General features: G+C 37.8%; 1 protein-coding gene across 3 annotated transcripts in view; it reads right to left on the reverse strand.

Moving 5' to 3' along the window:
- The window catches only part of Magi2 (membrane associated guanylate kinase, WW and PDZ domain containing 2), a 1,650,859-nt gene that overhangs the window by 466,574 nt on the left and 1,156,916 nt on the right, over nt 1-27,369 (reverse strand). The gene's annotated exons all lie outside the window — the stretch shown is intronic.

The raw sequence follows: 27,369 nt of genomic DNA on the forward strand, positions 1-27,369 counted from the left end.
AGAAGGTCCTGATTCATGAAGTCTGTCATTCAAATTTACAGTTATTTGAAAAATTTGACTTAAAGGGATTTTTATGCTATTGACGATATTGTTGACACAAAAATGGTGTCATTTAAATTGTCAACACAAGGCGGACATAGCTTTCTTGTTTCCATGTCTGAATCTGGCTTTAACTCTCCCTACCTTTTCTAATCATCTTTCCACCTGTCCTTCAATGTCTTTTGCCATCTTCACACACAGCTTTCTTCACACATGGCATTCCATATGTCCATTCATCGAATAGTTACCATTTCTGCATTCTGTACATACTTGAGTGTCTGATCTTTGATAAGACATGGGCATATTACCTATCCTAGGTCAATAAAAATTTTCTAACTCTTCCAACCACTTTGAAGATGAAGTCACTCTAAGCGAGGTGTGTGTGTGTGTGTGTGTGTGTGTGTGTGTGTGTGTGTGTGTGTATGTATTTGGGGATCTCCTGTTCCTTGAATAAAGTTATTTAGGGTACAATAATTTTATGTTCCCACTATAGCCTGGAACAAAGACATGTCCTAACTTTGGATTTGATGTTTTTGAAAATCTCATTGAGGAAGGGTTCTATAAGAAACAAATAGAAGGAAAATGACTATAACACCAAGTTAGATGTCTATAATACAAGGCATGGTTTGAATCCAATTCCAAACCATTTTTGATTCAAGCTTTCAAAGCAAAAAAATCCTGGTACAAGATTCACAAAATAATCAAATTATTTTGCTTTGGAGATTTGCTTATATGAATATAGTTGATTGCAATAAAATGTGTGACTCCATGACAATGGCATGTTCATAGTATACTTTTTGTCTAAAACTCAATGTTTGAAGAACTGACTTTCATGAACCAAGCGCTGCGCTTTTCTGCAGGACTTACAAAGACTGATTCTTCATCTTCCCTCACAAACTTCTCCTGCATTTTGGCCTGCTCTTGCTATAAGTGCAGGCAGAAGCTCACTTTTGTCTGACAAAAACCAGTATTAAAGATTAAGTAGGGCGGCTAGGGAGATGGTTCAGCAGGTAACAGTACTTTCTGCAATAGCCTGATGATTTAACTTCTATCCCCAGAACACATGTGAAAACCTGGATGCTGTGTTGTGTATCTGTAATTCCAGAGCCCTGACTGTGAGATGGGAGGTGGAGACAGGAGACAGAACATTAAGCCTGGATTACACTGACTATCACATAAGCAAAAAAATAGACTTTGCTTCAGTGAGGTACAAGGCAAGAACCAGCTCCAAAACTAGCCCTCTGCGCTCCATGGTCATGCGCGCGCGTGCACACACACACACACACACACACACACACACACACACGACAGTTGCAGAAAGCATTAGTAGATGGGAGATGGTAGTATGTTGAAATTAAATGAGAGAGGCTCCCTGGCTCAAGGGGACCCTGGAAGCAGGACTTTAAAATGTGTCTTCATCTGGGCATGGTGGCACACGCCTTTAATCCCAGTGCTCGGGAGGCAGAGGCAGGAAGATCTCTGTGAGTTCAAGGCCAGCCTGGTCTACATAGTTCCAGGACAGCTGGGGCTACAGGGAGACCCCTGTCTCAAATAGACAAAAAAAAAAAAAGTATCATCAGAAGTAACGGTGAGAGAAATAGAGAAGTCCTCAAGGCATTTTAATGGTGAAAATATGGTGCTATATCTAGATTGAACAGTCATAAGTCTGTTAAAATCATGGGACCTCTTACTAAATATGAAGAAAATGTATCTGATTTTAACATCAGAGTTCGTGGGAGGAAATCAACAAACATGGTTTTAGCTGAAACTTTCCCCCAAACTGTAATTAAGAAAAAAAGACTTCGCCAATTTGCGTATTGAATGAATGATGAATGTTATCCTAAAGAGGCAGTGTGGAAATCTTCCTTGAACATTTGCCTGAAACTGTAAAGCTGCTGCCTGCAGGCTTCTTCAAAGGCACAGCAGGCAGAGACAAGGGAGAGGGCCTCCTGCACTGACAAACCAGCATGGGCCTTGAAAATGGAGTCTTTGGTGTGTCAGTGGCAGAATTTCAAATGAAACATGAACACACAGTATTCTGCTCTCAGCACACAAACTGATGCTTGGCTGTTACTTTCTAATAGATTTGGAAAACTGAGAAACCGGTAGGTTTAAAACCAGAGCTGTATCTCTGTAGTGGCGGGCACTTAGACGGTTATGCCAGAGTGAAAGAGCAGCTAATAGAAGAGGATAGGCTTGGTCTAATTTGCACTGACTCTGTGCCAGTGCTTTGCTCTGGGGGAGAGACGGTATTTCTAAAGAGACAAGCTGAGGGCCTCGGGAGAGGGCTCAGTCAGGCACTTGCTATGAAAGCATGAGGACCTACAATCTAATCCCTACACTGACATAAAAATTGGGTGTGGTGGCACATGCCTTTAATGCCAGCATTTGGGGCTGTATATAGGAGGATCCTTGGAACTTGCTGATCAGCCAGTCTAACCCAGTCAAGGAGCCCCAGGTTCAGTGAGAGACTGTCTCTCAAAAAATAATGTTGAGGGTAATCAAGAAAGACACCTAACATCAGTCTCTAGCCTTCACACACATGCACGCACACACGCATGGGCACTTCCACACAAGGACACACGAACACATATGTATACACACCCCACACAAAGATACACACTGAGGCGGAAGGTAGAGGGTGGAGGGTGGATGAGAAAGTTGTGCCTTGAAAGCAGTGTCAAGAACAACCGGGCTTTTAGAACATGGTACATTGTCACACGGAAGGATGTTTGTGATAGAAAAGACAAATACAGGTAGAATCTCTAGCCAAGAAAGTGAGATTGAAGGCTTCATAAATAAAAGATAGCAGTATTTAAAGAACTTTCTGGAATTCCTGGAGTAGAAGAGGCAAAACAAGCCAGAGGTAGATGGCTGGGAGAAGCTTGCCTTCAGTTTCTAATCCAAGACCCTGTGAGAGGCTCATGAGCTCAGGGTAGTAGCTTTTGCAGAGAAGTAAAAATATGTGTCAATGGTGCAGCCTTCATAGAAAATTAAACATGTGGGAGTAAATGCTGTTATGCAAGATGCTGGCATCTGAGGGGGAAGAGCAAAGAAGAACTGCATTTTGGGAAACCCCCTTTGCCAAACAGAGGTGGTGTAACATGGAGAATGTGATGTGCTAGAGAAACCAAAAGTAAACAAGGCTTTTGTTCAGGGATGTAGGAAGAATAAAGGCCACTGTTATTTTTCATGTCTGCTATACATACCAAGTAGATTTCAGTTGGTGTTTTATTTCTTGCATGTAGCAAGAGTTCCAGAATGGTTTTTTTTTTTTTTAAGTTGAATAAATGTTTGCTACAGATACTAGAATAGAAAGCAGACAGGCAGGAAGGGACCACGGAGAGAAAAGTGAGAATGAGCTAAGCCGTCGATGTCTTGTACATCTACAGAGTGGCGACACTGAGAAGCTTGTGAAGCATAGTATTATGAAGAGCTACCTCTGTGTTGGATATACCGAGATGCTGAGGAAATGCCCAGTGTCCTGACACTACGATCCCCCTTCGCAGGGAGGCTGTGTGAGGAATGCTTTTGTTTCTCTTCCTGGATATTATGAGAATTCTCACTTGGCAAATTTACCAGTGACCCCCTTGCAATAAAATCCAGTGAATAACTTTCGATTTCTACCTGACCTGGCTTTACTGTCCGTTGCTTGCCCTCACTGATGTATTTTGGAAGCCTCATCTCCATCTGGCTTCGTGTTCATCCTCCTGCCTGCATTCACCCTAAGCTTAAAAGCCATTTATAAGTGTCCTTTCATGTGGTTCACAACTCAAGGGCTAAAAACTGAGGGGACAGGAGTAAATGTAATTCTAAACTAATTTTAAGACTGTATGTTCAAGAGCACAGAAAAAAAAGTCACTATTTCTTTACAGGCCAGATTCTATTTATTATTTATTTATTTATTTATTTATATTTATTTATTTTTGCAGTGGTGTGGATTGGATGAATACTAGTCAGTGCTCTATCACTGAGTTATACCTGTAACCCAAGATCATATCCCCCCAAAATATTCTACATATATTAGTGCTTACGTAGAATTTGTAGTTTATCTTTGCATCCTGGATCAAATATATTTTTTTCACAAAAAATTAAAATCTGATTTTTCAGAAGTAATATATTAAAATAAAACTATTATTAAGCAGATAGATCAGTCATTCTGGATGGTACTTGAGATTTGTAAGTGACCACACTCCCCAAGGCAGCTTTAAGAAGTGATTGGTAAGGAGCCAGAGGCAGCCTGCCGATTTTACTCTAAGAGTTCTAACCCTATGATTGCAATCACCCGTCAGGAATAACTTTATAAATATTATAATACTTCATAGTATATGTTATAATTTTGCTCTTATGGTCTCTTTTTCTCATGTTATTTATTTCTTCAGAATTCTAACTAGAAAAATGAGTTATTATGGTATATCCAAAGTAGTAATTACCCTGAAAAAAATACCACAAATTTCAGAAGAAAAATAAGTGTTTTAGTGTCTTCAGCAGATCTAGGCTTCCCATGTGCACACATATGGCACTCATACACTAACCCAATTTGTCCTGACAGAGCAGGTGTCTGTAGGTAGGTCACTGAATGTCATCAGAAAGTGGGGCAAGGTTCCTAGCCTGTCAGTCTTGATGTGAAGACCCTTGCATGACAGGATAGCAATGGGCACAGAGATGATGTGGGGTTGTGCCACACTTCTGACCCCAGAGCAGGAGGCTCATCTGCATATAATGTTCCTTTAAATCATGTGCAGCTATTAAAGGCATTGCATTGTGAGGAATCCTTGGGCCGTTTTCTAGGGAAGTTGTTTCAAATACTAATAGGTACCCTTTAAGGCACAGATAAGGGGGTGGTTAGGAAAAGATGTACAGCAGCACTGAAAAATGTTTCTGTACATTAGTAAACACAAACAGAAAATCCGAGGTTTCATTCAGGCCACCAGGGCCTGAGAAATACAGGTTGTTTTTTTCTACCCCCTGAAAGAGAGATCAAATATCTTTTTATAAAAATGACCCAAATGCAAGGTAGAAAATGAAATATATGCCATTTCTTCGTTATAATTTCCCCGCTTAACTTTCAGAGTTAAAAAAGCCATCCAGCTCCACCATCAGTTAGTCAGACCTCTAGGCCACAGAGCCTCCTCCTTCAAATACCTCACTTCAGTTGCTCACCTCTTGAGCGCCCTTCTGCCATCCTTTCTTTGCTCTGACTTGGCCTGTGCACTTCAGTCATAAAATTAGACCTAGACCCAAAGACACAGCTCTGAATAGGTGAACTGTAAGCATTAGCTATTTAAATGGTCTGTCTTAGTGATAGGATCAATTTCTAAATATTTGTCCTGACCCAGTCTGGCCTCAACCAAGTGTTCCACAGAAAGGCTCCATCCCAGTGAAATGGAATCATCCCAGAGGTTAACACCTCTAGGCCCTGACCTACATGAAACCCCTTTCCATTTCTTCCCTCCCTTTTAGAACACCCTTAGCATCACTGCTTAAAGAACACCTTTCTTGACCTGCTGTTTAATTAGCCCTCACTCTGCACAACCTTTCCACTCTGATCTTGCTGTGTATGGCATTCACTGATTTTATTTCTCTGGAAAGAAGATAGATTCTGCATCCCAGAATCTAACTTTGTCTGAAAAGTGCCTCCATGAGGCCTGAGAAAGCTGGAATTCAGGAGCTATTTCTACATCAGTGATTGGTCAATACAAACTTGCCTCAAAGGAGAAAACGCTCCTGTGTGTAGGGGAGTGTGTATATGTGTGTGTGTGTGTGTGTGTGTGTGTGTGTGCACCTGCACCTCCATGTGCCTAAGTTAATTAAGCTATTTGGATTATGTTAGATATAAATAGACCTACAAATAATTAAAACAGGTGGTGGCTATAATAAAGAAGGTATTAGAGCTTTCTACTTGCCTTTTGTTCTGTAAAATTGCATGGTGCTATGATTACTGGTGGGGAAACCTGGCTAGGAAGTCAACTGTGAAAGGGATTAGATAGGAACATAGCTAGTATTTACTAAGGGCATTTTATGTAGTGGGAATAGTTCTAAGTGCCTTACAGGTATGACTCATTTAATACACATAATGATCTGAAGATCTTTAACCAAGATCACAGTTTAGGACTGTGCTTGCAAGTTGGTTGCACAAAGGAACTTATCAGAGGGTGAGGATGGGAGCAGAAGTCCAGTAGTTTGTCATTCATTTCATCTTGCCCTGTGCTCTCACCTAGGAGGAAGGGGGTCTTTTTTCTCTATACAAACATACTTCCAAGTGGTGAAGTTAAGAATATCTGCCCAGCCAGCACACTGTCAGCTTTCCATCACTGTAACAAATGTCTGAAATAACCAACTTACAAAGAGGAAAGGTTTATTTTGGTTCATGGTTTCAGAAGGTCCAGTGCATGAGTGACTGATTCTGTTGCTTTAGGTCTGTGATCCTACAAGTATCTTACAAGTACATCCTGACAAGGGGTGCACGGCCAAGGAAACGGCTCAGCTCATGACTGAAAGCAAAGGTCAGACAAGAGGCAGGGCTTGGGTCCTACTCTCCCTTTTAAGGGAATACCTCCATACTGGAACACTTCTCACCTGGTCACACCCATTAAAATTCCCCGAGTCTTCCACATGAGCAGAAGATCCAAGATATGACAGCGATGAGGTTTACACTCTGGTGCACCTGCATGTTTGTTCACTGTGGTGTGCTGCCTTGCATGGGTAGAGAGCTGTCTTCTGGTTAGTTTCACATTCACTGAATTTCACAAGTGTGAACTAAATTAATCCTCGCAATAACCCTGTGGAATCCGACCCCCCCACACCCCCAGGACACAGCAATGCCTCAGCCTCCATAATCCTGAGATATGGCCTGTTTGTAGCCATCGCTGTTCCCCTGGTAGAAATGGAGCCAAAATAGCTCACTGATCAGAACTAATTGGCTAATTGACATGCTTCAGACATCTTACCAAGCAAAAGACAGTTTAATTAAAATAAAATATTACCCATAGCAATGGGAGTTAAACTCATCAGAGATGAGAAATTCGACGCAGAACTGAGAAGAGCAGATAGACTCCTAAGCAGCTCTAGCAATGCATATATGGAATGTTGCTATTGGTAGGGTGATTAACTAGGTGAAACACAGAGTAAGAAAGAGTGGAGTTTGATAATACAAAATGAAATATAGTATATAATTAAAACAGTACTTCAAATTATGAAGGGAAGGATGTCTTATTGATAAATGGTATCGAGACAAGGTTGACATTCAGAAAAAAATAGTTGAAGTCACATTTATACTTGAAATGGTTTATAAGCTAGGTTATTCACTGTAACAAAAATAATTCTTTTGGTTGAGACTGAGTTTCACTCTGTAGCTCAGGCTAGCTTTGAACTCTCTATGTAACCTAGGCTGGCATCAAACTCATGGTGATCTGTCAGTTTTAGCCTGCCCAGTTCTCTGATTACCCACACCCAGCTACACTGTAACAAAATACCAGCAACAGCACATTGGGAATACTTTAACAGATAAAGCATAGGACCTGACCAACTATTTTAAAACAAAATAAAAAAACATGAAGTATCCACAGAAATTCATGCAGGATATTGTCTTTTCGCCTGTTTGCATTTTCTTGTCCCATCATTCTGGAGAATATACAAGAAACCAATGAATGTGGCTGTCTCTGGGGAGGGGAATTGGGTAGCAATAGGAGTGGAGAAATTTTTCACTGTGTATCCATTTGGGGCCATGGAACATATTTATTCAACCAATCAGGCTAAAAATACAAAACAAAATAAAAACAGAATTTGATTCAATTTCCAATGCTCTTACTTAGTATAACTTTGGGCCAGTTTATTAAATTTATAGAGTCCCATTTTCTTATTTGTAAAAAAGATGATTATAACCTCTGCCTCACTGAGTTTTATGAGGCTTAAGTAAAACAATGTGTGGAAAGTTCTTACTACAGAAACTTATAGATAAATATAAGAACACATTCGATAATTTCCTTTTCTTAGGAGATGGAAATCAGAGAATATAAATGCATGATAAAATTGGGTGTAGACTAGGGAGTGGGGCAATAAGAAACTGAGGGAATTCAAACTTAAATTCAAATTATACATGTCTCTGTATATGTTAATATGTATGATTTAAATTATGCACATATCTCTACATTATACGTGTATATAGTCTGCTGGCTACCCTTTGCCATTCTTGTTTTTACATAGGGATGTACATTCCACAGAATCATTTTACAAAGTTTGTTATGAACCACTGAAAATTCCCTTCTACTATATTGTACTATCAGAATTAAAAGACTCCATTTTTTTCCAAGCAACTGTCTAGGGTCACAATTTTCTCTAAGTCTAGTTACTTAATGTTATTGGATCTTCTTATCACAGCAAAAATATCTGTGGAAACATCTAATGACTGTTTGCCAGAACCACAACTGGGAAGTTAAAAGTGAAGGTCACTTCCATCATCTTGGCAACTGCTCTTCGTGACAGACTTGATGGATAGGGTGATGCTACATGTGGCTAATAAATCTGATTGAGGTGGGAGTCAGGCAGAGATGACTATTAATAGCAAAATCACACTGGGTGGTCAAGATGATGGCCAACAGTTACAAAGGAACAATTTCAGGCACGCTGTTCAGTTTTGGGGCAACAATGATTTAATATATTCCTACGTAGGCTACATACCTTTCTTAATTAAAATAAATCAAGGTTCAAAAATATACTAGTAAACCAACAAATACTTATTCTCAGTCTCTGAAGAACTACAGATTCTCAGGAAAGGAGTTTAGATGTATCTATTAGCTTATACAAATTTGTTCTTGATGTATCTATTAGCTTATACAAATTTGTATATCTTTCTGAAAATGAAGCAAATAGTTTATTAATTTCTATGTGAAGCAAAATACAAACCACATTGACTAAAGTAACTGGTATTTGTGAAAACCTAGAATTATACCACTAGAGATATGGACAAAATGGGAAATAAAGCATTATACAGTAGTATTTTCACTATCAATTTGATTCAGGCATCTTGCAAATACTAGACAGCAGAGTCTCAGATGTCACATCTTCCTTCTTTGCTCAGGAAGAACTGAAAAGCAGGCCCCATAAACATGCACAAACTGCACAACCGAACAGCTATCCCGAGACCATCCTAGCGTGGAGGCATTCTTTTCTTTCTTGGAATTAGCTGTGGGAAAGAAGGACTGGTTGTGCCACAGGCAAAAGCTCTCAAGCCTCACAAATTGAAAGACTTCACTGGAGAAATAATTCACTTTGAGTCTCGTAATTATCTTTTTAGGGAAACTCTATCTTGGATAGTTGGTGTGGAGCCTATTAGTTTGATTCTTGTGTGGGAAAAACTGCTCTAAACTGAATTTGCCTCTGAAATGAGAGTCCTAATGCTCCCATTTCGAATCCCCAGAACAACGAATCTCAGCCTATCCTAAAATACTGTCTAATTTCCCTTCTCCTCATGACTTTCTTATTTTTTTTTTCTTCTAAGTATATGTAGTACCTAGCGTGGTACTTTTAAACCAAGGAAAATTCTTATTGCTAAAGATTTGAGTATCCATCAAAGGCCCATGTTAAAGGCTTGGTCCTCTTTCCCACTGTTGGAAACTGGTGAAAGCATAAGGAGGCTGAGGCTAGTGAGAGATTTTTCGGTCTTTGGGGTACAGACAGGAAGCTGACTTGGTATCTCAGTCTCTTCTGTGTCCTTTCTTCTCATAGCACACTGACTGCCAAGAGGTGAGCAGCTTCTTCTGCCCTCAGCTCCCATACTGGAGCTCATCACAGACCTCATCATAGACCCTGGACTGAAACCTCCACAGTTACAAACCAAACCAAACTAAACCAAACCAAACCAAACCAAACCAAACCAAACCAAACCAAACCCAACCCAACCCAAAAACCCTTTCTTCCTTTGAGGTTTATCTTCTCAGTTATTCTATTACAGCAACATAAATATGTAGAAAATACAAAAAAGCTTTTGATGTGGATGCATTTAGCATTCTCCTATGTTTTTAAAGTCTTTTGTGGGAATTAACCCTACGTTTGTATGGACAAAGCTCAAAATATGTGATTCTTTCACAATCAGATATAAAATCAACATGTGGACACCCTTTACCTGCCCCCATCTTGCATTTGTGTCTGGCATAATGCAGGCTGAGAAATTACTGTTGACATAAAAGGAAATGAACTTAAGCAGATATTGTTACTATCTCTGACAGTTAATATCTTGACAGGATCTACAATCACATAGAAACCAAGCCTTGGGGCCTGTCCCTGAGGGATTGCATAGATTAAATTAATTGAGGTGGGAAGACCCACCTTAACTATGGGCAGCACTTTTCCATGGGTTTGGGTTCTAGAATGAATAACAAAGAGAAAGCAAACTATGAACCAGGCTTCCCTGTTCTTTGTGTCTTGACAGAAGAAACAATGTGACCAGCCAAGCAGGCTCCTGCTGCCATGATTTCCCCATCATGATGGACTGTACTCTTGAATTGTGAGCCAAAATAAACCAAAGTTGCTTTGGTTAGATATTTTGCCATAGCAATGAAGAAAATAACCAATACAGTATCATTGTAAATAATATTTTGCCATTTGAGTAACTTCTAACTGCTATGAAGTTTTGTCTTTTACATCCAGGTGATGCATTAAACAATAGAAATGATGCTCAAGCAGGGTTATTTATCTTAAAAATAAAGTAGAGAATTGTGAGAGAAGAATGCAAATTATTTGAAGTATGCTAATGTTCACTCATCAGCATAATTTACCTTTTTCCTGTAATTTACCTTTCATGTATCAAAACTAGTAATCTAGATTATTTTATGTATAAAGTATATAAAAAGGCTAAAAATTATCTTTTCAATGTGTGACAAAATAAACATACATTTGTGAAGTAATTTGGATCTCCGTGCATTTCCATAGAAAAGAGAAAGACATAGAAAATTAACAATTTGTTACTGCTTTCAGGAGTAAACTTTGAAATGGAAAGAAAATTCCAATCTTTTGGGTAAGCAAAGAGGAACTGTTGTATAAAGATGGGATTGACTGAGACATGAAGTTTCACTTCTTTGTGATAAACTACTTTACAATAAAGTTGGATATACTGTCAAGCTTAGGATGCAAAAGTAAAATCGTATAAAATATGTTAACATGCCTTTAAAGTAAGCCTTTAGTGGCAACAATAAATCGTTTTTGTTTTTTGTTTTTTGTTTTTTGAGACAGGGTCTCCCTGTAACCCCCGTTGGCCTCGAACTTACTATGTAGACCAGTCTGGCCTTGAACTTGCAGAGATCTGTCTGCCTCTACCTCCTGAGTGCTGGGATTAAAGGTGTGTACCACTACACCCAGCTGACAAGAATAAATTATAGTGGCGGACCCAAATTGCTTTGCAAGGTCACATATACCTGGTTCTTGCCTAAGAGTAGAAAATTGATGCTGTTTTGATGATCATCACATGCTCAAAGTGACTTCTGATTACATGTACTGCAATGGAAATTATTCTTTAAAAAGAGAATTCAATTGACCAACTTTATTGCATTGAGGTGATCACTCTGAGAATGACGCTCCTCGTGTTCCTTTTACAAAAGGAAGCACAGTACTATTTCAGCACAGCATCAGTGACAATTTGGGTAGGAAGTGAGAAAAGTCTAATGTCAATAGAACTATATTTTATTAGATTTTATTTTCAATGCTTCTTTCACAGAAGAATTGACTGATCATAAATTTTCTTTTCTTTAAAATGGGATTAATGGTATGTGTCTCACCAGATTGTATGTGGGTGAAGTGAAATTATATATATGTACATATAACATGCTAGTGAGGAAGAATGATTCAGTATGCAATTATTAAGAGTAAAAATAGGACTGGAGAGATGGTTTAGCGGTTAAGAGCACTGATTGCTCTTGTAGAGGACCTGGGTTCAATTCCCAGTGCCCACTTGGTGGCTAACAACCTTTGGTGCCTCCAGTTCCAGGGGATCTGACACCATTTTCTGACCTCCACAGGCATTGCATGACATGGGTGCACTTACACACATTCAGGCAATACACTCATACACATAAAATAAAAACAATAAATAAAATTAAAAAGAGTAAAAATAATAAAATCAGTAATGGGGTAAGAGCAGGACTGCATTGAAATCAACACTAGATTTTTAATATGCGATATATTTCTAAAAATATTTCAAAGTATTTTCTTCTGTACTGGAATAAGAAGAAACACTGTTAAAAGTAAAAGGGTTTACATTGCTCAGCAATTAGAAATTACTTATAAAGGAAATTCACAAAGCTGTGTGCACAGAAAATGACAGAAAGACATGGAGTGAAAAAGTATGTCTTCAGACAGAAACAGAACTTCCTCTCTGCCGTCCTACACTCAGAGCTGTCTGGGCATCATGAAGTGATTACAACATTTTGGCCTAAAAATGATGATCCCCTTATCCTTTCAAATAAGCGTCACTAGTAGCACTGCTGTAATGAACTTGCTCTTGTGGTATTTTAGTTGCTCAGTTGTTCTAACTGCTGCCTCACAGTTAGAAAAATTAATAGTCATTTCTTTGTTAGATTTGCCTGTAAATTCACACCCATTTACCACTCAGTAAGAAAAGGTACTCTAAGTAGAAGGCAACAGTTTTCAAGACAAGTAGACAGTTAAGACTGTACAACCTCAGAAGGACTGACAGCATTTACTAAATCTAAAGCCACAATCTAGCTGCTCTAAGCCAATCAAGGAGACAGTTGACACCATTTTATTTATGTTTTATTTTAAATTAAAACATAATTTATTTTATGTGTAGCAATAAAATTTACATGTTAAATAACACTATAATAGAGTGCTTTGATGTAATTTGTTGTTATTGTTGTTATTGTGTATTTGAAATAGGGTCATCCTTTAGCCCCAGATGGCCTGCAACTCACTGCCTAGGCCAGGTAGGCCTCGACCTCACACATCCTGCCTGTGCCTCCTGAGTACTGGGATTAAAGATGTGAGCCACCAGACCTGGTTTGATATAATTTTAAATAGAATATAAAAGGGGAAAATGGATACCTTTATATAAGAAAATATATAAGCACTATATAATTCCCAGAAGCATGTGAAGTCTTTAATAAGTTTAAGGCATCTTTTTTTGGTCACTTGTTAGAGAATACTATATTTCCAAGGATTAGGTACCATGTCTGAATGAGAGCAAACAGTAACCACAACACAATTCCATTTAATATGACATTAAAAATAAGTAGATGGGGTGCTGGAGAGATAGCTCAATGGTTAAGAGCACTGGCTGCTCTTGCAGAGGACCTGGGTTCAATTCCCAGCACCCACATGGTAGCTAACAATCTTCCATAACTCCAGTTCCAGGGGATACATTCATACAGGCAAAAAACTCATACACATGAAATAAAAATAAAATAATTTTTTAAAAAATCAGTAAATGTTGGGAGAGAACTCAAGCAATACCATAAACAGAAATCCTCAAATTGTATGAAATGCTAAGATGATCATATTAACAAATGTTGTTTGTGTTCTCAGTCTCCCTATGAATGGTATATGGTGCTGGTGTATGGAATCTTAGGGTATATTATAAACCCCAGGAATTTTGGATGTCTTCTGAAGAAGGGCTCTAATTACAGCTCTACCAGAAAGATCTGGGAAATCATTGTATCTAGGTCCTGTTTCTTAAATGCACATTAATTTTTTATCATATCATATCATGGTATGTTTATTTGTATATTTGGATTGCTGCTATCTGGTGCCATCACTAGTTATTATCAAAATAGTTTGTGTGTTTCTTGGTTGGGGTCCAGGACAACATTTTCTACAGCTTAAAAACACCACATGTCAGATAATGAATTTAATCTATAGGTTTTCCTTGTGGTGGTGTACAAGCACCTGCCTCTATTCACCTATAACTTTGTAACATTTCTACCTTTATTTAACTATTGCCATTCTGTTATCTGATATTCTGACACGATTATACTTGATTCACTCTCAGCTTTGTTGAGAGATTCCTCTCTTACCAGTAATCTTCCCCAGCCTCAAGTTGGTCCACATGCCTAAAAGTCAATTCTCTCTCTCTCTCTCTCTCTCTCTCTCTCTCTCCCCCCCCCTCCACATGCACATGCACGCATCCTTATGTTTCCTTATGCAATACTGCATAGATGCAGAGGTTTCCTTTTGGAAGCTAAATACAACATTTCTTTAACCTCCTTAAAACAAACTCACTAACTGAATCCTCTATGAAGCTACCCAAATGAAAGTCTAGAAGTGGGAGGAAAGAAGAGAGTGAGGAAATGCAGTGAGGGCAAATGCTGAGTGAATTCTTTGATTAGAGAGATTTAAAAGGTGAGTTTCCAGGAAACTATAGCTACAGCTGCCTCTAACTGAGTGGTTTGGTTTTTCTTTTCTGTAAGGGGATAGTCTCTGGGATGTGTCAGGTAACAGACCCTGTATCCCCATGAGATGATCTGCTTCTGTTTCATCACTAATAAAAGTCTTTTCAGCTAGCATCCCATGCATGGATATTACTGAGAATAAATCAACTGTAATGCTATCACCCTTGAAAAAAAACCCCACAATTTATTATATAACTTATCTTTCTACAAGGTGTGCTTTTCCCCTCAAACTGTAAAGGTGAGTGCTGATTTTATGAGGTCAGGTATATCTTGAGCTGTAAATTGGGGGAGGAGGATGAAGAAGGAGTCCGTGTGATCACAACATCAGCTTAGAATATGGGATTTTCATTTTGTTGTACTTCTCTTCCCACCAAAACCCCAGAAGTTGAGCTTCAGACTGTATAGAAAAGGTCATTTCAAACTTACACTGCAGAAAGGGCTAATATGAATATCCTTGTCATTAAAGTTATGTTTAAATAGCAATTGTGGCCTCTCAAGCATCCTTGGTTGGACTAAGCAAAAGGGAGTACACTTTCAAAAGCCAAAGATGTATCAGTTTTAACTCTGAAACAAGCCTCATCTCTGCTGTGATCAGGGAACTCTGAACAGAAAGTAGACAAAATGAAGGGAGCATCAGCCCATGCAGAAATGGATGAAACCATGACCTCCCATCCCTACAAGTTAACAGTAATTTCTCTAAGTAAGGGTGAAGAATAAATGCAAGAGATTTATTTTCTCTGACTACAGGGCATATTAAGACTCATCACATCTAAAATGTATTTGCATAGACATAGGGAACATGATTAAAAGAAATTCTGATATTTTTGTTGCAAATTCATTTAAACTGTTGGAAAGCTGTATGTGTGCTATAAAATAGAATAATAGTAAGTCCAAGTCATGACACTTCAAGTTTATGGTCATTTCCGCTCATCTTAGGTCATTATTTTATCAGGAGCTTCATCAGCATCTGGAGTCTGCTCCATGTTCATGCTACATACTAACTTGATAGACATACTTTCAAAACTGGAGCCTTTGAGGAAGACCTAAGAGTGTCAGTATCTGAAACTAGTGTGTATGTGTTTAAAATATTTTATTTATTACTTTTATGTGTATGAGTGTACTACCTGCATGTATGTAAGTGCACCCATGTGTAAAGCTTGAGGAGGTCAGAAGAGGTAGTTGGATTCCCTGGAACTGTAGTTACGGACAGTTGTTATTTACCATGTGGGTACTGAGAACCACACCTGGGTCATCTACAAGAGCAGCCAGTGTTCTCAACTTCTGAGCCATCTCTTCCATCCCGAGTGGGTATACGTTTTCAATGGCAACGATGCACTTAGTAATCAGAGTAGAAAAAAGGAATTAATATCCGATATTCTTTCCAAGAAAAAGAAATAGAAGAGAATCATATAGAAGCATACAAATCATAAATACAAGCAGAAACCCTGAATTTACATTGAATATGGAAAGACTAACTGGACAGTACATTATTGTGAACAGTGAAAAGTGATAACCAGCTGGGACACTTTGAAGAGGATATGTTTCCAAAAGCATAAGGAATATTTTCCTCGGTGGAAGATTTCATCCAGGAAGAGATAGACCAAAGACTAGAGGAACACATGCAAGAGTAACAGTCCAGTAATGAGGACAGCTTTATGTCTTTAAAAAGGACTTGAAATCTAAGACCTGGTTGGAGTAGCAGTAGAAGACGGAGCAATCTAAAATTGCTTAGCAGTAACAGCACAATAGAAATAAAACCTATTAGAGACGTGAGCGATTGATATAGCACTTGAGCATTTCTATAATGAGTAGAGAGAATAACTGGCTAACAGAAAAACCCAAATCACGAGCATATATATTGGTAGTGAAGCTGTGTAATGAAGAGGTCGAGGGAAAGGGGCAGGTCCCTACATGAGGTGATCCAGTGGAACCTGCACACTTAGGAGTGAGCGACCCATAGAATGATGCTCAGCCACATCGCTCACCATCTTCTCTGAACACTACAGTTCAGGATGAGTCATCTTTTGCTTTGCCTCATGTGGTTAGTGATAGTGATTCCCCACAGCATCGCTACGGATTCATTATTTTGGAGAGCTTAGCATATTGTCTTCTCAATTACACTGCTCTTTGTATAACCTGTAACAGATTAACCTGTAATGTGTTCAGCGGTGTGATGATGGTTAAACATTATTACCTACTTGTCTGGATGTTAAATTATCAGAGAAACACATCTTTGGGTGTTTGAGAAAGTTTCCAGAAAGGTTTAGCTGATGAGCGGAGACCTACCCTGAATGTGGTGGCAGCATCCTACGGTCTGGGATTCTGGAAGGAGAAAGTGAGCAGAATGCCAGAACTCTTCTCTCTGTGCTTCTGGACTGCAGATGTAAAGTGACCAGCTGCCTTAGTCTAATGTGAGCTGCCTCAGTCTCCTGCTGCTATGTCTTACCCACCGTGATGGACCTCAATCTGGGAACCAAAATAAAACCTTCCTTCTTTAAGTTGTTTTTGACAGGTATTTTACCAGTCCAATGAGAAAAGTAACTAATAGAAATAATTATATTTATTTGCATTTTTCATGGCTAACAATTCAATTATATAAGCAAAGTGGGTTTATAAATACAGATGCAGAGATAAACTTGCTTGCTTATATCTTGCTTGCTTGTTTTCAGGGAGATAAATTACAGTGAAAGGAATAAGGTAGCTTATACTTAACATCTCCAACTAAGTATAAGAAGAGCTTCCTGCAGCCTTGAAGCATGGGATGGAGCTGGGAACATATCAGCCCCAACAGAAAGCTTAATTGAGTCAAACAAATCTAAGAAGCAAAAAAAGTATTTAAGTTAGAATTAATTTAAAATACAACATAAGAGTTTTGGAAAGGCATTTCTTAGTGAAAATACTGGGAAACAATACAAAATGCCAAGAATTAGTTTTGTATGTTAGATATTACAAATAAGATTTAACACATACTGGAAAGAACAGGGACCAACTCCAGCAGTGTGATTCCACTTATATTTTGTAGCATTGACTTGATGTGCTATATTACGTCTACTTGAACTAGCTTTGTTATCAAAACACTAAAATATCTTTGCTCATTTTTGTTTAAAGGCAATATTTTAAAGCTTAAGGAGTTCACACAGAGACCTTTTGAAAACCTAGTTCTTTACAGAGATTTTTTTTTTTAAATAGTGGGAAAAACAGTTGAGCGATCAGCTCAATAGAAGCATATGAAACCAGCCACTTGAGATCTTGGAGCTGAGGTCACAGTCCTTAAGTGTCCTTCTTCACCCTAACTAGGAAAAAAGGCTTTTCAAATTGTTATCAGCTTTGGAAAGCACTGCTTTATGTGCTTAGCATTTAGGAAACCTTGAAATTACATGCACCGAGAGGGAAATTAGATCATCTCACCTCTACTGCTGAAATTACACGTCTCTTTTTTTCCCTTCACTGTAAGTCATTGTTAATGTCCAATGACTTGGCTTTGTGCGGATGACCTGGACTGGGTTCTCTCACTTCTGGAAAAGCTTGTCTGTAATAATTCAGGTCAATGTTTCACCTTTCTCTTTTGCTTTTTGCATTACTGAGCAGATCTTAACCACTGACAGTGTGATTGACAGAGAACCTCATTTAGCTCTCAGAGAAATTGTTCTAATGTCATGTGGCCAGTGGTGAACATTTAAAGATGTGTAGAGAACAACAGGAGCATGTTCTTTCAAAAAATATAAACACACCATGTAATTTAATGCTTTAACTTTCAGAGAACTAAATTTAAGACAATAAGCCACAAGATGCAAAATACTTAGATCAAAAAATTTTACTGATTGGTCTATTTAATGCTATGATCACTTAGAGGAAAAAAATTGAGAAGATATCAAAAATTCCTTTTTATTTTAAATATAAAATTTTAAATAAAATAGTTTAGCTCATTTCTTTTAACATACATTTTAGGCTTCAGTGGTCTGGTTTAAACATTTTGTGGTGTTCATGAAAGATATACTACTTCTATCCATCTTTAACTCAGGTGTCTTGAATTCAGTTCGTATTTTCTTTTTGTACTTAGTCAAAAAGGGCCTTAAACACTTTGGACTACAGCATCTTTGTGTAATATTTAATGTGAATTAGAAACTACTACCTACATCACTGATGGTTTATATTATCAACAGAGAGAATGTTTAAAACTAGCTCTAAACTTTAAAAGTACCTTTTTATTGTTTGAGAGTATCCTACACATGTATAATGGGTTGTAATCAAATCCACCCCTCTTCCCTACAATTCTTTCCCTATCTGCTGCATCACTTTTCTCTCCCAAATCATGTGCTCTTTTTTTCAACCCTGGGTCCACTCAGCGCTGTCTGTACATGTGTGGGTGTAGGACCATCTACTGGAGGATGAATAGCCTCTCAGGGCCTGCATTCCTGTTTTTTGTTTTGTTTCATTTTGTTTTTCCTTTAATTTTAGTTTTAAATTAGCTTACAAAGTAGCACATTTCTTTACGATTCTTTCATACATGCTTAGATTCGGCTGACCCTTCTCCAGCTTCCTCCTGTGCTCTCCTACCCCATCCCAGCTAAAACTTTTCTACCCTATTTCTCTTCCACATTCACATCACTTGCATCCTACACCTCGCTCCCCATTTTCTCCACTTCCATACCCCTTTCAGCTTCCTGGTCTCCACTGTTATCATTCCGTACAAAAAGTAACATTTAGACATTTTGACTCATACGAACATGGTAAAGACTCAATTTTTCCTTTTCTTCTCCTCTAACAATAGCTAAAACCCTTGAAATAATTTAATGGGCAATCACGAAAAGATTATGAAAGAAACCAGACAGATTGGCTTAGCATCTTGGGACTTAAGCAATGACAGACAGCACTGTGATTTTCTAGGTTTCGTTTTACCTCATATTTCAGACTGTGCATCAAAGGTGACTTCATCCTGGAGCAGACAAGACACATACAAATAAAGAAGGAAGACGACAAATGAGAAAGCCCTTCTGGAAAAATGGTCAGGAAGAGGGACATGTACCAGGGACCTGGGGGCAACCTCGACCTGGACCATTATCTGCAGTGCTTGGTACAATTTTACTGGTGGCAGCATCCATCTTGCATAGAAAGGCTGACCTATTCCTCATTAGCAAACTGATGGACCTGTACAGGTCACATTGGTAAAGGGGGAAGGAGTCTTTATCCTATACCATGTAGGCAGACAACAAAAGTCAGGCAAAACAGCTTCCATCTCACAGATCCAGTTTCTCTCATGCCTACAAGGGTCAACACATGACCTGGAGAAGTACCTTCTGTGACCACTTACCCTCAAGTGGCACTGCTTATAAGACATACCTGGAGCTCCCAAATCAAAAGAATTGAGCAGTTCAAAATAGCTTTGCAAGGGCTCCCAAAATTAAATGTAGGTGAAAGTAAAGATTATAAAATAGGCCAGAATCTACCTATTAAACTGAAACAGGGGCACCACTAAAACAACGATTTTTACCTCAAAAGCTCATTAAGAAAAAAAAAAAAAAAAAAAAGAGGAGGATCTCTGTGAGTTCAAGGCCAGGTTGGCCTACAGAGTGAGTTCCAGCCCAGCGGGGGCTACAGGGAGATCCTGTCTCAAAAAGACTGAAAAAAAAAAAGTACAGAAATGGTCTAAGATAAACTCAAATACAACTCCTCATATGAAGAACCAGGGAAATCATAACTGGTTGAGGAAGAAGGCAACTAATCAACTAATACCGATTTTTTTGTGTCCCCCCAACTAATACTGATTTTTAAAAATCAAATATTTGAATTACCTGGCAAGGATTTTAAAGCAGTTACAAAGAAAGTACAAAAAGATGGGGTGATATCAGCAGAGAAGAGTACTTGTTGTGCATGCAGAGGACCTGAGTTCAAATCTGAACCCACATTGAAAATAAGAAAGTGTCATCTAAAAATTATGAAAGGAAAACAAAAATACATGAATTAAAATCTTCAGACTCACACTAAAACAGTAAAATTGAAGGCAGATTCATATAATTTATTCAATAAATTTAACAACTTGAAAAGCATTGAACAATTTCCTTACATGACAACTTAAAAGAAATGGACCAATCCCTACAAAGTCATAAACTACCAAACTAAAATAAGATGAAGTGTCTAACCTGGGTCATTCCATAACTATTAACGTAATTGAATTTGCCATCAAAATCTCAGTGAGAAAAGCATTCAGGCCAGGTGATGTCACTGGAGAGTTTTACTAAACATTTAAAGAATTACTGAAACCAGTGTTACACATTCCCTTACACAAAGTAGCAGGAGTGGCCAGGCTTCCAAGCTGATTTTAGGGCTGGTGATAAAGCTAGAGTACAGTGCTTGCCGTATATGTCCAAGGCTCTGGGTTTAATACCCTATACTGAAGACAAAACACCACAGCACAAATACTCATTTTGTGTGGCCAGTATTACCTTGATACCAAAACCAGATAAAATTTTGTATACAAAAAAGAAAAATATAGACGAATATTGCTCATAAACAGACATCAAACCCTCTATAAAATGTTAGGAGATTAATAAAGCAGTATATAAGAAGAATCATACTCCATGTCTTATGGGGTTTATTCAAAGTATGGGTTCAATATGCTGAACTACTCAATATAAATATACATATCAGTAGTTTAAATAAGAAATGGTTGTATACATAGGAAATTATATAGGTAGAAATCATAAGGATTAACAAAAGTTTCTGTAGCTCACACACGAGCTTGGTCAGATCATATAGATCAACACATCAAAATGAGTTGCTCTTCTACAATCACAATACCATGTGTATCACTGAAAAATAAAAAGCTTAAGAAGACATTACAAATACGTATAATATATTTTTGCTGAAAATGTTTAATGCTGGTGAAAAGAACTCAAATAAGACAGGAACAATAAGAAGACATCAAGCCCATGCGTTGGAACACTGACATTGTTAATTCTCCCACATGGATTTACAGGCTTAATACAATTCCTATCAGAATACCAGCAAGATTTTTGTAGTTATAGACAAACATATTCTACATGCTTACACATAAAAACTAGGCAATATTTAGGAGAAACATGTGAGAAACCTTTTGAATCTGCAGCTAGTTGATTGAGGTGATATAAGTTGGATTCACTAAAGTAATATTTCTCTGCAAAAGAGCCTGGGAAGAGGATGAAAAGACAAAGTAAAGACTAGGACAAGGTGTTTACCAACAGTGTATCCAATGAAAGAATTTATATCCAGAATAAAGGACTGTCACAAACAATTCAAAATTCAAACAACTGAGCGAAAAGGCGATGTGGCATTCCACCATTCTGCATATACAGATGACAAGTGATTAGATGAAAAGATGCTTGATATCATAAACCATTAGGGAAAATCTTATTAAAACCAAAAGTAGAACCTGACATACCATTAAAATTACTAAAATAAAGAGGGAATTTTTAAAAAATTTTTGTCTTATTGAGACAGTGTCTCCCTGTAGCCCCAGCTGGCCTGGAGCTCACTATGTAGACCAGGCTGGCCTTGAACTCACAAAGATCCACCTGCCTCTGCCCCCTAAGTGCTCCACCATGCCCGGCACAAGAAGGAAAATATTCTTAACATCAAATGATGGTAAAGACTTCTTTACAGTAAAACAACTCCAAGCTGATTTACAAAAATAATCTTATCAAGTTCATCAAATTAAACAAACAAATATGTAAATGTGAAATTAATTTAATTACATTGAATTCTCTTGAGAAATTAGGATCAATAATTATCAAGAAGAATTAAATAAGAAAACAAGCCAAACTTCTCATATAGAGAATAAGAAATCTAGAACCAAAGTCTAAAAAATAAGTGTGTATAACTTTGTGTGTCAATGTTATAAAATTCACTCAAGAGATTACTGGAAACTAAATAGCATTTTCTATTATTTTTGAAGGGCAATTTCCTTCACTTGAAAGAATTATATTTAATAACTAGTATAAAACTTATTTTGTATGTGTTCTTATGTGGTTTGGACATGGTTTTTAAAAAAAAGAAAGTTCAAAAGAATAGTTAATGTCAGATAAAATGTGAGTTTATGTAGGCAGAGACATTAAAATCGTGATTATTCTTCGTATGGTAAATAAGAAAAGTCACTCATAATTCATAGATACTGAATCCAGAAATGAAATGTCAAATAAAATGTGAGCTTATGTAGGCAGAGACATTAAAATTGTGATTATTCTTTGTATGATAAATAAGAAAAGTCACTCGTAATTCATAGATACTGAATCCAGAAATGAAACCACCCAGTCAGTTGATACAGATGTAATTATGTTTGTGAGAACTTAGAGCCAGTTTAATAGAATGGAAGGGAAAACACTGATCTATTAATATCATGCTTGAATTAGCTGGGTGGACAATTTTAGCTCAAATAGATTTGTTCTCTTCCAGCTCTCCAAGAACCGTAGAGTAAGGCAAATCTGTTCTGGTAGGCAAACTCTTCTTAGTTTACCCCTACCTTTGCACACATAACCTTGTGGCCTAGGAGTCTTATTTCTTGACAGAAGGAATGAAACTGAATTTATGGTATGATAAGAACTGTGCTTCCTCTCCATGAAACTAATCTGCCTAATAATTATGTCTTATATGTCCCACAGGTAAGAAAATGTGCCCTCTTGTTAGAATATTTTTTACAATATGTATCTAATTTGGACTAATGAATTTTACTTAACCTTGAAACCAACAAGTTACTGTTTATAATGAGCCATGTGCTCTTGTGACCTGTGTACACTGACTACACTCTGCCTTCCACCCAAGACAGCAAGTGAATGTGGGTGTACTTTATTAACATAAAAAAGTGCTGAAAGTGGTGCTGGTCTCATGGAAACAATGAGAACTGAGAAGGCTTTCTGTGACTGTGTGTGTGATATTTTAGGCCTAGGGATCAAAGGACATAATTGTCTGATGAGATGGCAGTGGATCCTAGTTTCAACTCCCCAATTCATGCCAGAGATACTGTTTGAATAAAAGAATGAGTGAAGCCTGACTCAGGAGCACAGTTCCATGAGGCATCTAAAGGAATGGGTGCTCAGTTTCTGCTCCTGACCTTAAAAAGTTGAAGCCTCCAAGAGACTAAGAACCTTGCCCAAGAGATCACAGGTGTAGGTTTGAAGCAGTTTTTTCCTGGTTCCAAACCCTACGTGATTTCTTTTCCTGTACATAATATTAGAGGGTCCTACTGAAATAAATCATACTTAACTTTAAGATAATTGTTCCACCATATTTACTTCACTTTGTGAGTGTGTGTGTGTGTGTGTGTGTGTGTATGCACATGCGCACATGCATGCATATATATACACATATGTATGGAGGCCAGAAGTTGATGCTGAGTGTCTTCTTTAATAACTTGCATAATATATTTTGGGACGGGCTCTCTCATTATACCTGGAACTCACCAATTCAGCTAGACTGTTTGGTCAATAAGACCCTGGAACCCACCTATCTCCACCTCCCCAGTGCTGGGGTTACAGGGAGGTGTTGCTGCATCTGACCTTTTGTATGGTTGACAGAGGTCAAACTCAAGTATTCAAGCTTTGCATAGCAAGCCCTTTACCAACTGAACCATCTCCCTAGCCACTTAGTTCACTTCTGATATTCTCTCTGACTTGATGATTCTTGTGGGTTGTGTTACAATAGGAATGTTTCTGATTGACAATGTGAATGAGCAAACTTACTTAAAGAGCAAACATGAGAAATACTCTGCTACTTATTTTGATGGGACAAATCTAGTAATTTACGCATAGTAGTTTAACAAGTTTTTACATCCAAATTATTCAATAGTTAACTTCTTTTTCTGTACCACTTTAAATAAGATGATACTAGGTTACTAAACAGCACTCCCCCAAATTCTATTATTAGAATCCAGTAGTAGGTGGAAACTTTTTTTTTCTGCCTTGTAGACTGGTGCTAAAGCTCCAAAAATGCACAGAGCTATGACAGATGCAAAGAGCACAATGAGTTTGCTATTTTAAACCACACTTGAGAGAAGGAAGTATGTTGTTATGTTTAGTAGCTGTATTACCCCTCAAGTACAAAAGGCAAAGCAATTACTTTAGTATCAATAGAATTCAAATATCTTTTAACTCCATATATCAAGGAGAAAACCTTGTGTTTTTTTCCCTTCAGTCAAAGGATAATCTGAGGCATCTGAGATCTTCTCATTTTTCTTTGACTTGAGTTCTTCCTGTTATAATTTGACCACGATATTATGCACCAATGCAAACAGATATAAAGAAGTATCCATTAATCGATCAATATCAACACACCCATATATACAGCACATAACCTTGAGGGCTTAAAATATAACAAGCCAGCTGTGGTGCTGAACCCTTGTAATCCCAGGCTGAGGGACAAGGATTGATTTTGAGGGCCAGTCTGGACTACGTAGTGAGTCAGTCTCTCTGTCTCTGTCTCAGTCTCTGTCTCTGTCTCTTTCTCACCTCAATTTTAAAATTACCACTCTTAAGTTTCCCCTTCCATGCAGGATGGAGAAGTAGCTTGAATGGCATGTGAAACCAGTAAATCTAGGTAAAAATGTTGAAAATAAACAAAGGGATCAGAGAGCTAGTTAACCTTTGATATTGCAACATACGATTGTTATCTACAAAGTTCAGGTTTGAAGTCCACTTAATCGAGTTACCAAAAAAATAAAAACATCACAAAAAAATTTCACAATCCTTTAAGTAAGTTTTTTCTTTATGTTGGACTGTATTCGTAGGTACCCTTAGCCACATGCAGCCCATAGGCTGCAGGTGGGCACACATGGTAGAAGCTTTAAAATTCTGTGTAGAAAGTATCCTAGTGAAGTGATAGAACAATCTTCATTGACTTGGGATCTAAGAAATTTGAGTCCACACTGGACTTGGGAAGGAGGCCCAGTTGGAGGTTAGGGAAAGCAGCAGAGAGCTGAGAAATTCTGAGACTGTAGTCAATATAAACAGGCAACTTCAAGCCTCAGCCAAGTTTTCCCTTGACATTTGTCAAATTCTGAAGTAGCAAGGTCTATAGGCAAAACCAAACAGAAAAAGCAAAACAAAATGGTAACGTAAAACTCCTGAAAAAAAAAATCCTAGTTATTTTGCAGTCTTACAGTTCTGCGAAGAAAAATATTTGAAAATATTGGTGTTTAAAACTTGCCAAGGGAAAGGCCACACATGATGAGACAGACTAAAATTCACCTTAGGGCTCAACCTGACCCACCTTTAATTTTATGTGGCCTAAGACTGATCAGTTTATAGATCTTAAATAGTTAAGGAAAAAGTCAAATAATATTCTGTTGCATGAAAGGTTTACAGATAAAGATTTACTGGAACACCATCATCCTTTCTATATTGACTTGGGCTGCTTTTGCCAAATGAGTAGGTGCAAAGAGGTTGAATGACCTGTAAAGCCAAAACTGTTCCTCACCTGGGCCTTTTCAGACAAGGTCTGGCAAGCTGCACTAGCTGTTGGTTGAAAATCCTGGCAGACAAGTGCCTTGAGAGCAAGGACAAACCAGAAATAGGCTGTTTCTCACCAGAACTCAACCCAAACTCATGCTGACTGTGGTCCTCGGCATTCACTCTGTCTAGTGGAGGAGGGGATTTAGCTAGAGAAAGGCACTGTCATCTTGGAACATCTACAAATTTCAATACACATTTTACAACCATCCAGAATTCAGAAAATTGCTACACCAGTTTTTTTTTCTTTTTTTTCTTTCTTTCTTTTTTTTTTTTTGTGTGTGTATATGTGTGTGATGATTGTGATACGCAATTGGCTTAATTGGCAGGCTCCACAACAATCCATTAACATTCACCATTTTAGACAATTGATAGTAACTCATGTTATTTAAAGAAAAGAAAAGAAAAAAAATAAGCAAAACTATTACCCAAAAGCACTTTTTCTGGCATGAAAACTTAAATTATGTGTCCAAAATAGTAGCCTTCTAATTAAATAGATGCTCATTTCCACCAGTGCTTCAATAACATATGAAATAATGGCTATGAATTCTTCTGTAGAAAATGAAAACAGTCATTGACCAGCTCTACGTCATTCTGAACAACCAAGTGTTCTCTAGAATTCATTTGTCAATGACACGTGGTTTTTGGCCACTGGTATGGGGGGAGGGCATCTACCATCCAGAGAACCAGGATAAATGCAGATATGCAGAAAACCAACATTGAAATACTATAATTATACAATGTGTTGTACATACATCTCTCCTAAGACTCAAACTTTTGGTCTTAATAGTTTGTGCAAGCGAATGGAACAACTCAAAGGAACAAGACTGCTGAAGAGTTCAATATGTCACAAAACTGCAAACTTGCCAGATTCATTTTAATTAGACTATACTAAGGTTTTACATCCATGACATAAATCGCAACTCCCAGATATAACACATCAGGTCATTTTAATTTATAGCCTATGCCAGTTCGCAACACATGTCTTATTGGTGTCAATAGAATGTAACCTAGTTGTGCTCAAAAGTCAGGTCATATAATAATGCTACAAGCTTCCTCCATATACAGCTGTGCTCTGTTACAGAGGAGATAGAGACACAGCTAAAAGTAAAATTAAATGTAGATTTTATTAAAATTAGATATTTGTGCATTCATATATACATACAATTGAATCTTCTAAGTTTTCATTTAGAGTAGTTCTAGCCTGCAGAGCCCGTTTGTAATAGCAGTGCGCAATAGTATTTGAAAAAGCTAGAGTCACTGTCAAAAGGAAAGGGTTTTGAGAATTAGAGGTGTTTTAAACTTTCAACAAACTTTAAAAAATTTAAATATTCTCTATCAGTCTTGTCAGCTTTAAGAGTCCCTTGATGATAGATGCCTCTATACAGAGCTCTAATAGATTTGATCAGATAAACGCTACGGATGTGGTCAAATACAAAATCATTGAGTATACTATTTAT

Source organism: Nannospalax galili, unplaced genomic scaffold, assembly GCF_000622305.1.
Source record: "Nannospalax galili isolate Female #2095 unplaced genomic scaffold, S.galili_v1.0 scaffold312, whole genome shotgun sequence".
Taxonomy (NCBI): Eukaryota; Metazoa; Chordata; class Mammalia; order Rodentia; family Spalacidae; genus Nannospalax; species Nannospalax galili.